General features: G+C 53.0%; 1 long non-coding RNA gene across 1 annotated transcript in view; it reads left to right on the forward strand.

Annotated features, from left to right (window-relative positions):
- The window catches only part of LOC107196366, an 87,345-nt gene that overhangs the window by 37,497 nt on the left and 38,709 nt on the right, over nucleotides 1-11,139 (forward strand). The window contains exons 2-3 of the long non-coding RNA XR_001517767.2: nucleotides 3,115-3,226; nucleotides 9,413-9,628. This is a non-coding gene — a long non-coding RNA (uncharacterized LOC107196366). The remainder of the gene's footprint in view (nucleotides 1-3,114; nucleotides 3,227-9,412; nucleotides 9,629-11,139) is intronic.

An 11,139-nucleotide genomic window follows, 5' to 3' on the forward strand; every position in this document is an offset into this window, starting at 1 on the left:
ATCCCAAAGGCTTGCATGCCATATAATTCCAGTTATGTGACAGTCTTGAGCTCATACAATTAATTATAGGAATGTAGAACAGATTAGTGGTTGCCGGGGGTCGGGGACAGAGTTGGGGGTGGGCAAGGAGTTCAGGGTGGGCTGTGAAAGGGTGTCGGAGATGTTCTGCATCTTGGCTGTGTCAGGGTCAACATCCTGGTTGTGATGTTGTTCTATGGTTCCGCAAGGTGTCATCACTAGAGAAAACTGGGGAGAGGGGACGTGGGGTCTCTCCGTTTATTTCTTCCAACTTTTTGTGAATCTACGATAATCTCAAAATAAAAAAAAATTATTGAAGAACACAAATACAATTTTTTATATCCAGATATGTCTGAATATAATGGTGTCTTTGGTAACATGGAGGCACCATCAGAATCTCATTAGACATATTGTTGTGGTGAAGTGTGTGGCTTGACAATGAAGTTTCTGGGTTCAAATCTCAGCTGACCAGACCTCTCGCCTCCCTGAGCCTCAGCTCCCACACTTGCGAGTGGCTGAGCAATGAGGGGACCTGTCTTGAGAGGTCGCTGTGGAGACTCAACGAGATGATCCATGAAACGCACAGTGCTCATTCGCATAATTGTTACTTTTCAGGGCTGTGGCAGGTGGAGGAAGGGAACTCGAGGTGTCATCTGAGAGCTGTCGGTTGGGACTGTGACTGTCCATCCATCCCGTGGTTTGTGTCCCTTCTCACAATCAGAATGTGTCCTGAAGGGGCTGAACTGAGGTTAGCCTGGTTGGGTCTTATCTGCTCTCCAGATTCTGGTGTATACTTTCATAGAAGTTTCTCAGTGAAGGCAGAACTCAGCCATTCCCTGTGGACTGGATGGCTCAGGTGTACCAACAGTCCAGGGGCTAGCCTCTCTAAGTCAAGAAAGAGAAGGAATGGAACTTGTGCTTATTGCATACCTACTGTGTGCCTGATGGTTTACATGCTCTAACTCACTAATTCTCCCAGCAATCTTGCACAATAGGTATCGTTATTATCCCTACTTCCTACAGGAGAAAACTGAGGCTCAGAGAAGGCAATGGACTTGTCTAAGGTCATGCAACCTGTCATGGTGGAGCTGAGATCTGAACCCTGGTCTGTCTGACTTAAATCCAGTGTCGTTTTCACTATTCACAATAACCTTACCATTTATTAACCATCTACTACGGCCAATTACTATGCTTAGCTCTTTCTGTTGAGGTGTCATTATCTCCCATTTTAGAGAAGAGAAAACAGGGGTTACGAGAGATAAGTTGCCAAGATAGACAACAGTTCTAAAAAAAAAAAGAACCAGTCAAATGACAGCGTTCCTTTGTGCCCCCAATCCCACCCTCAGCTCCAGCTCTACCCAGCCAAGAACATTCAAGCTTGGAGACTTAAATGCTGATTCAGCAAACAGCTGGCACCTTGGGATATGATGCCTGGGCAGGCCTTGGGTGTTGAACTTCAGCTTCAGTGGGCCAGGGTCAGCCAAGACAGCCAGAGCTTCCCCCGGGGGCTTGGTGGGGTCACTGGGAGCTGCTGACAGACCCCGCTCCCGCCTTGGTCCTGACAGACAGAGTGGCAGTTGAAAGAGGCTAGAGGTGGCGGCGGTGGTGACAACTTCCTTTTGAGTAATAACATTTACTGAAAAGCAATTCTGCTTTTAGCACCAGAAGTTCACCACCCTCGCAAGTAGGCGCCTAAGAATACCTTCATTCAACCACAGTTCAGAGATTGACACCGATTCCCTTCTGCATTACCTCCAGGAGAGTTTCACATTTGGTGTAGAAGGGAAACCAAATACCACAATTATAGGAGTAGGCGGAAGGGGTGCGGAGAGGGGGGTGATGCAAGGGGGGCCAGGTGGCATCAACCACGGCCCCCCGAAGCCTCCACAGGCAGCCTCCAGGCAGTGGCCCGGCCCCTGCTCTTCAGTTACTGGAAAGACATCGACAAGCTCAGAATGAAACCACCCAGCTGACAATTTCTCTTCCTTTTACAAGAAAAAGAAAGTGATTATCCTTGAAGCAAACATGACTTTGGAGACCGGGGATTCATCTAGCTACTCTGCAAATTAGAGGCAGAGTCACAGCTGCCCCAGGGACTCCGGGCCCTTGCCTGTCACCCTCCTTTGGTCCTTTGAATGGCCTCTTTTATCCATCACTGAAAATCTAGTCTGCACATGGGAAGGAAGGGTCTTAAATATTAGGAGCTCACCCAGGCCCCAGACAGCTATGAAATGGCTGAGGGCAAGGGAGAGGGCATGAGTGGGGAGGAGATGTGGTGTGTCAGGCAGAGGCACAAGGCTGCAGAGAGCAGCTCCGAGAGGTCCCCTCTCTCCCCATCTGATCCGGCCTCCTGACTCACGCCAGAACCAGAGGTAGTCAAGGAATTAAAAAGATTCTGGCCTTGGAAGTTACACAGATATGGGTTCGAATTCCACCTCTGCCATTCAATGGCTGTGTGACCTTGGGCAAGTGACTTCATCTCTCCGATCCTCAGCTTCCTCATCTCTGAGATGGGGATAGTAATAGGAAATCAGCTCATGACCCTCCTCTGCTTAAAATCCTCAGGTGGCTCCCACCTCACTTGTCAGAAAAACCGAAGTCCTCCCTGTGGCCTAGCAGACCCTGCGTGGTCCACCTTCCCCCTTACAACCTCATCTCCTTCTATTCTCTCTCTCCCCTGCCTCAGGGCCTTTGAACTTGCTGTTCCCGCTGCCTGCAGCATCCTTCCCCCAGATACCCGTCTTTCTCCCTATCTGGGTCTCTGTTTATATGTCCCCAAGAGGCCTGCTCTGACCTCCTCTTTTAAATTCCTCCTGTTACTCTTTGCCCCTTTACCCTGCATTAACTTTTCCCCCACTACTTGATGTTATGATTTTGGGAGTTGATTTCTCCCCACATTCTAGACTATAATAAGCTCGTTCAGTTCTATGTCATTCTCCATTAAGTCTCCAGAGCCTGGCACATAGTAGGTACTCATCAAATGTTCATTGAGTGAGCAAGTGCAGGGTTGTTTGGTGAGGATGAAGAGTGTAGATTGCTCAGTACCAGCACAGAGTACTTGCTCACTAAATGTTACTATCTTTTCTCTCTTTCCAGCACCAGCCGTGTGTCACGGGCTCATTGACTTCCTACAACAGAAGGATGCCTTTTACGGATACAGAACCAAGGCTGGAGCGCCCAGGTGGCCTGCCTCAGCTCACACAGAGAGGTGAGGCTTTGAAGTCTGGTCTGTGAGACTCTCGGCCTCCTGAATGATGGTACCAGTATCTGATATGACCTGGGCCTGGCTGGTGTAGGGTCTGGCTGAGGGAAATGGTGGGTGGAGCCCTTCAGACCCTCGAGAGGGTTATGGGTGGTGGGAGAGCTGGCTTTGGCTTTGAGGGTCTCCGGCCAACTTTGGGCCTTGGGACCGGGGTTCATGCCCCTGTCCTGCAGTCCCGCAGTTCCCATGAAGGGGACCCAGAGTTCTCAGAGAGGGGCTTTTTCAACTTCTGTTTCTGGAAAGTTCTATCCCAGGAAGAGCAGAGGCTTGAGGAGCTACTGGATGTGGCTGGAACCTCAGAGACTAGGAGACCCCGGGTGTTCTCTCTCCCTGGCACCCAACCAGTTCTGAAGGAGAGGGACTTTCCAGAGAAGTCTGCCTCCTGGCTCCTCCGAGCCTGCCCAAGAGACCATTAGGCCCAGTCCTGCCTTGGTTTCCCTGATTTTACTTCTTAGAGAGGCCAGAGAGTCTGGGGTAAATAGCCCTGGCATGACGGCTGGTCTCCCCTGAGCCTGATGTATGGGAATTTTGGAGCCACAAATGTCTTCCACAGCCTGGGGATGAGACCCTCCACCCACACATCTGCCCCCGACCCTGGGTTGAGCTGGGTCTACAGCCGGTCTAGGGTGGGCTGGGACGTTCGTTGCTTGTGGGTCTTGCCTAGAGCTGGGGGTTTTGCCTCTGCCCATCGGAGCTGCCTGTTATGTGACGACCCCTCCCACACTGCTACGGAGACGGAGATGCAAGTGGGACACCAGGAAGGACTGTGTCCTGCCATTTTATCACACTCGAAGGTGACCGTACCCATTGAACCCCCTAGAGCAGACCTTGCTGACCGGCCGCCCACAGGCCAAATCCAGGCCAGAAGTATGTTTGGTTTGGCCCTTGAAGTATTTTCTAAAAATGTGAATCCGTTGCCAACATTTGAAATTCCAGGAGATTTCATATAAAATCCATTTCTCTGGCTTCTCTTGAAAAAAATGGGAAGATCCGGCTATACTAGTAGGCCCACATTCCTGTACGACATAGAAGGCCGGAGTGCGTCAGGGGTGCCCCTCTCAGAGGGACACAGAGCAGGTGCTCTCCTCTTCAGCCCAGTCTCTGCTCAGCCACTTTCCTCTTACACGGTGCCTGCTAAGGCCTTGAAGTGTGACTAGGAGTCCACCAGACAAAGGGGCGGAAGGGTAATCCGGGACAGGGGAATGGCAAGCGTCCGTGGGATTCGTCTGTTCAAGATTCATTTGATGAGTGTGCACTGAATGCTTACTGCAGACACTGGGGCAGATGGCAAGAAGCCAAGCAGATAAAAATCCTTGCCAGCCCTTCTCAGCTGGTTACCATTTTGTCCCGCAGGGACACTGGCAATGTTTGGAGGCATTCGTGGTGTCACAACTGGGTGGGGGAGGGGATGCGACTGTCATCTAGTGCGTAGAGGCCAGGGCTGCTGCTAAACTAATCCTACGATGCGCAGGACAGTGGTTCACAGCAGAGGAGGATCTGGCCCCAGCGTCAGGAGTGCCAAGGTCAAGAAACCCCAGTTCAGGAGGAGATAAAAAACCAGACAAGCCACTAAAGACATCATCTGAAGTCAGGTGGAGCTAATGAAACCAATAGGCGTGGCAGTGGGGGTTAGGAGCGGGGAGGTTCCATTTGAGCAGAGACCTGGGGACAAGGAGGAGCAGGTCCTAAAAAGATGGGGACTCCTCTGCCAAGGTGGCCCTGCGCCGTCTCGCTCACTGAGCGGCACCCTCCCTTTGTGCCCTGCTCTGTCCTCACCACAGCCCTGCTCGCGGGGTGGGGACCGGTGGGCCTGTACCGCTTTATAAAGGGCCTTGGCCAGATGTCACAAGCCCCTAAGAGGCTGACCCGGATCACGTGACCACTCTGAGCTGATTTCCTCGGGGTGTGAAGTGATGATAATCACTGAACCACCTTCTCTCATTGAGTCCATCAACAAACATCAGTGAGGAGCCCACTGTGGCCTAGGGAGACGGAGCGACTTCAGGGTGAGATGCTCAGCACTGGTCACAGCACATAGTAGGTACACAGAAAGCACTAGTCAGATGAATGCAAAGAAGGGATAAATGGATAAACAAGCCCCAGTCCATGTAAGATAATGATCATGGCCAGCGCTGATTGAGTGCCTACTGTGTGCCAGACCCCAGCTGTGCGTAAGCATTTCACAGAATGGATACCTCTCAGAGGGAGGGATAATGATCATCCCCATTTGCATGGTGAGAACAACGATGTACAGAGAGGGGACATCAATTGCCCAGGGCCTTATGGCAAGGAAGCAGTAGGGCTGGCACTGGAGCTCAGGCCTCCTGGATCTCAGGCCTGTCCCCACTGCCTTGGCGTTTTGTATGCTCTGACTCAGTTAATCCTCCCACCAATCCTGTGAGACAGCTGACAGCATGAGCCCATTTTACAGGTGAGGTAGCTGAGGTGCAGAGAGCCAAAGTGACTCGCCCAGGGTCACACAGCATGTGTGTTTGAATCTGCGTTCCACAATGCTGACCACCAGGCCCCACCCCTTGTAATCCCTAGCTGCCCCTTGAGGTGAGTTACTCAGCCCTGAGGGGTTGGGGAGGGAAGGTGGACCAGGGGGTTAAGCCCCTTGGGGTCTACAGGACCAGGCAGGAGGCTCTGGAGGAGGTGGGGTCCTGGGGTGGGAGGGTGGGAGCAGGTGGGCCTGGGGAGCCGCCAGCCTTCCGCCCCCACATGCCTGCACTGCACCGCGCTATTGAGAGGCTGCCCTGTGGCGAGCACCAGGCTGACAATGGCTCCTTGTGTCTGCGCAGGTGGTGTGGTGGGGAGGCATTGTTCTCCAGGACACGTTCCCGCCATGGCTGGCTGCGGGCGGTCCCCGTCCCAGGACACTTGGCACAGGGCTGTTCCGGGTGCCTGAGGGAGGTGTGTGTGATGCTGGAGAGAGAGAAAAAGAGAGAGAGAAAGAGAGAGACAGAGACAGAGACAGACAGAGAGAGAGAGACGGAGAGAGAGAATGTGTGTGTGTGAGAGATGCTGGAGTGCGTGTGTGGGCGAGTGTGTATGGAAGGGAATGTATGTCTGACACTGGCTCTGAGTGTGTCCATGCATGTCTTGCACACTGTGGCAGTGTGTCTGAGCAGGCTTGTGGCTATCAGCGTCTATTGTGTCTGTCTGAGTGAGTGCATCTCCCTGGTGTATCTGTGGCTCTATGTGTATCTGCTCCATGTGTGTCTCCAACTCTGTGTGCCTTGTGTGCTGAGTGAGTCTGCCCTCCTCTGCACGTGTCTGTGTCTCCGTCTGGGTCTGTCTGTGGAGCGTCTTGACACCAAGGGGACAGCAGAGCCCTGGCTTCGGGGCGAGTCCTGTTGCCCATATAGGAGGAAAAGGGACGGGGAGCCGCTCAGCACCGGTTCAGGCAGAGAGGAAGGCTAGCACAAAAGCCAGAGGCAAGATGGAGCTGGGTGTTGTACAGGAGCACCCAGGAGGCCAGGGCAGCTGCAATAGAGTGACCGAAGGGAGAGGACATCAGGGGCCACGCACGGGCCAGGGTGCGGGGTTGGAACTTGGTTCTGAGATGGAGTCGTTGGAGGGTCTGCATCTGGGAGTGACAAGGTCTGACTGCGTTGTACGGAGTTGCCTCTGGCTGCCGGTGGAGAGTGGGCTGCAGGGCAAGCGTGGCAGCTGTTGGGGTGTTACCACGGCCCGTTTCACGAAGGAGTTTCCCAGCCATGACCTCAGGGTGCCCCCATTCCAGGAATTACAGTTCCCCATTTTGCAGAAGTGGAAACTGAGGCCTTGGGAGGAGAAATGCCTTCCAAGGCTGGAAGTTCGGGACCTGATCCAAGGCCAAAGCCAGTTCTCAACCTCCTCATCTTGGCTCCCTGCCAAGTCCTTTCCTGTCCCAGGGCTGTATGTAGGGGTCGGTGTCTGTGCTAAAGACAGAGGGCCCGCTGTCCTCCTCCCAGGAATCAGGACTCTGGAGCCAGAGGGCTTAGGTTTACATCTTTGTCTCAGCCACTTAACAGCTGAGTGACCTTGGGCAAGTCACACTGCCTCTCTGTGCCCGTTTTCCTCATCTGCAAAATGGGAATAATGATAATACTCGCCTCTCAATTATGTTGTGCCACTGATAATCCTTCCTGTAAATGGACTCTCCCTCTTCTTTATCTTTCTCCAAAACACTTAATCACCCTCTGTCGCACTATGTGTTATACTTATTTGCTGCAGCATTAGAGCGTCACCTCCATAAAAGCAGGAAGTTTGAGATGTTTTGCTCACTGCTAATGTCTAGAACAATGTCCTGCATATGGTCAGTGCTCAGTGAATTGTAGTCACACGTGTAAAATGCTGGAACACGGCCTGACACGTAGTAAGCGTGGCTGAGAATTAGCTGCGTTGTAGCTGGGAGTCGGCTGGGAGCTGGGCAACCGAAAGCACCAGCCCACCACGTGGGAACCGGAGTCCCCATTCCCTTTTCTGGACATTGTTCTCCACTTCCGGATCTGCTTAGCTCTCATTGGCCCGACACTTCCTGTCTTCTGTCTCCATATTTGAAAACAGGTTGGCTCTGGCAGTTGCTATGCACTGGCAGGGTCATGCCCCTGCAAGGGGGCTTGGTTCCCCCACCTGGCCATGGCTTATTCAGTGGCTCTAATGGTCTCTGCTCTCAGGACATTCCCCAATATTGAGGCCTGACCACGTCCCATGTCCAGGATTCCTGTCCCCCTGTTGGTAACAGCAAACAGAACCCTCTGGTGTTGGACAAGTCCACTTGGCAGCTCAAACAGAAACGTCCTACCAACAGCACAAGGAGCCGTTGGGCAAATACTGGTCAAGTCCAGCGTGTTTGTCAAGGAGGCAGCTTTGCGATCTTTTAATCTTTCTAAGAAAGAATGAAAGGAGAGACTTAGGTATCAGAGGCTAATTGGTGGTGTGGTGATCTCCCAAGGTCCTCGCGTCCAGCCCCCTTGCCACCTGGTCATCAGCTCTGGGCCCCCCGCTGCACCCTGTGTCCCTGACTTCCCGAGGAGGGCCAGGAGTTGGAGAGGGATATTGGGCCCAGGCAAAGGACAGGCTTCCTCTGTCCTCACGCTCCCTTCCTCCTTCTCTCCTGACTCTCAGCCCTGTGGGGATGGCTGCGAGTGCCAGGGATGCTCAGTGGACGTGGGGGATGAGCCTGGGGTGGCCATGGTCCCTTCCTCGGGTATCAGCTGGTGTACAAGGGCTTTGTTTAACATAACTGGGTAACCGTGGCATCTGCCCACTGTCCCCCGCCACCCTACTGCTGCCAGGCTTCAGGCCTCCATCTCCCAGGCTTCTGTTCAGCCCACATTTATTGAGCACCTACTATGTGCCTTGCTCCCTGGGGACAATGAAAAGTCCTTGAGTAGCGCATGGCTTGGCCTTTTGCAGACAGCGAGGAGGCCAGTGGGGCTGGAGCTGAGGGAGGGAGAGAGAGTGGGGGAGGCGAGGTCGAGGGGCCACGGGTCCAGATCCGCAGAGCCTCCGGGCCAGGGAATTTTGGACTTCCTTCTAAGTGTGATGGAGACCCACCAGAGGAGGACCGCACAGGAACTGCCTTTGAAATTCATGTCACAAAAGGAGACATTGTCCTTTTAGAGGTTCCCTCTGGCTGCTCTGGGGAGAATGACGCCGGGATGGGGATAGCGAGGGTGGAGGTGGGGAACCGGGGGCAGTGACTTGGCGCACGGCGGCAGTGAGAAGTGGCATTCAGGGTGTATTTTGAGAGTTGGAGCCACCGTGTTGTCCGCTAGGTGTGCTACGGAGGTCATGGGGAAAGGGCGGAGTCCAGGACAATCTGCGGCTTCTGGTTGAGTAACTGGGAGGCTGATGGGACCATTTTCTATAACGGGGATATTGGGGGAAGGAGCAGGCCTGGGGGCAGATGCCATGCTCAGCTTGAGGTGTGTTGAGTTAACGTGTTTTGGAGGCAGATGAACAAGGAAAGTGCTACCTGCCACCTCCCCACTGCCTCGTCCTGGTTCAGACGCCCCGTACCTGCCTCAGGACAATTGTGACAGCTGCCCGACAGTCCTCCCTGTTCCAGCCTTCCTTCTTCCACACCTGTCGAGCTCATCCTCCGAAAACACGACTCTAGATCCTGTCTCTGCTCTGCTCTAGAACCGTCGGTGCTCCCGCTGCCACCTGGATGAAGTTTAAACACCTTGGCTGAGTAAGCTGGGCCCTGCACCATCTCCTTGACCTCTGCAGCCTGGTCCCCCGTGCAGCCAACCAAGCAGATGACCCTTGATTCCTCAGACACACGCTGTCCCTTCACACTTCCTCAGACTCGCTCAAGCCTCGCCTGGCAGTGGAGTGCCCTTTCTCACCTCAGGGGTGAGTCCGGAGGCTTTGCCTCTAATGTCTATAGCCTTTTGTTTGTTTCTTTCTCCCAGGACATATCACACAGAGCTTTGAATTACACTTATTTATATCTTCCCCTCCTCCCCGAGGGCAGAAAGGTGACAGCTTCATTTCTGGGCTTGAGGCCAGGCTCAGCGCAGGTCCTTGTCAGCTTCCGTGGGTATCTGTGGAAGATGCTGCATTTACAGCTCATTGCCCTCACTCTAATATTTCCCGGGGTGTCACCCTGCCCTTGGTCCGCCTGGGTCAGGTGGGCTGACCCAATTCCCAGGGTTAGACTCTTGGGCCAGGGCTGCCCATTAGAACTTCCCAGACCCCTAGCTACATTGATTGGGGGTGGGCACATGAACCAATCAAAGCCAACAGAACCTCATTCTGCGGAATAGAAGATGTTGTTGTCTCGAGGTGGCTGAGCCAGTGGGATGTCAGCCCGGAGCATTTGTGGCCACTATGCCACCATGAAGCACAGACTGCCTGCAAATACAGCCAACACGGGCAAAGCACAGCTGAGAGAAGGAGACAGCCCGCATCCTAAAAGCATCACCAATGCCCCTGGATCCAGCCGTGTCTGAAGCAGACATAGCCCCGAACTTCTTAGTTACATAAGCCACTAAATTTTTCTCTCATTCTCTCTTTTGAAACCCACTTTGGGTTAGGTTTCCATTACTTGCCCCTACTAGAATTCCTGATAGTTAATGAGCTTTCTCCTGAATGTACCTCTTGTCATCCCACTGCCCACCTGTCCATGGCTCCAGGTGAATTTCCTCTTGAGGAACTTCTTTGAATACCTATCCATCGAACTGTGTGTATTTCCTTTCTCGCTCACGAATAATACCAGTAATGATCACTGGTTTTGGCTGCCTCAAGCAACTTTTGGAACAAGGCAGGAGGTGAATAGAATCACCTAAAGAAGTAAAATGAGCTCAAGCTCCTGGGGGCTGAGGCTGGCCTGTGGCCCCATGGCAGCTCAGTTTGGGCCTGAGCACATAAGGGAGGCTTCTCGGCCATTCTCTGCTTGATAGTGTAAGGCAAGGTTTTTCAAGCTGGACACGAAGGGCATTCTGGACTGGGACTTCCCTGTGACGTATCCTAATCAGGAGTCTTCCCTCAAGACTTGGTCAGGAGAGGGATCTCAGCCACCATACTACTGGCATTGGGGCCAGACCGTTCTTTGTTGCGGGGGCCATCCTGTGCATCGCAGGAAGATTTAGCAGCATCCATTTCTTCTCTACACACTAGATGCAAGCAGACTCCCTGCCCAGGTTATTGACAACACAGACATCATCAGACATTGCTGAATGTCCCCTGTGGGGCAAATCATCGTAGCTGAGAGTCTCTGGTGTAGGCAGAGAAGTGCTTTGCATAGGGCCTAGCACATAGCAAGTGCTCAATAAATACAGTAGTGATAATGTGATAATGGGGCTGAGGACGATTGTTTGGGAAATTTGAGTGTTTCATGAGAGTCAGATCTGGCTATCTTCAGC

Source organism: Pteropus alecto, unplaced genomic scaffold, assembly GCF_000325575.1.
Source record: "Pteropus alecto unplaced genomic scaffold, ASM32557v1 scaffold45, whole genome shotgun sequence".
NCBI lineage: Eukaryota > Metazoa > Chordata > Mammalia > Chiroptera > Pteropodidae > Pteropus > Pteropus alecto.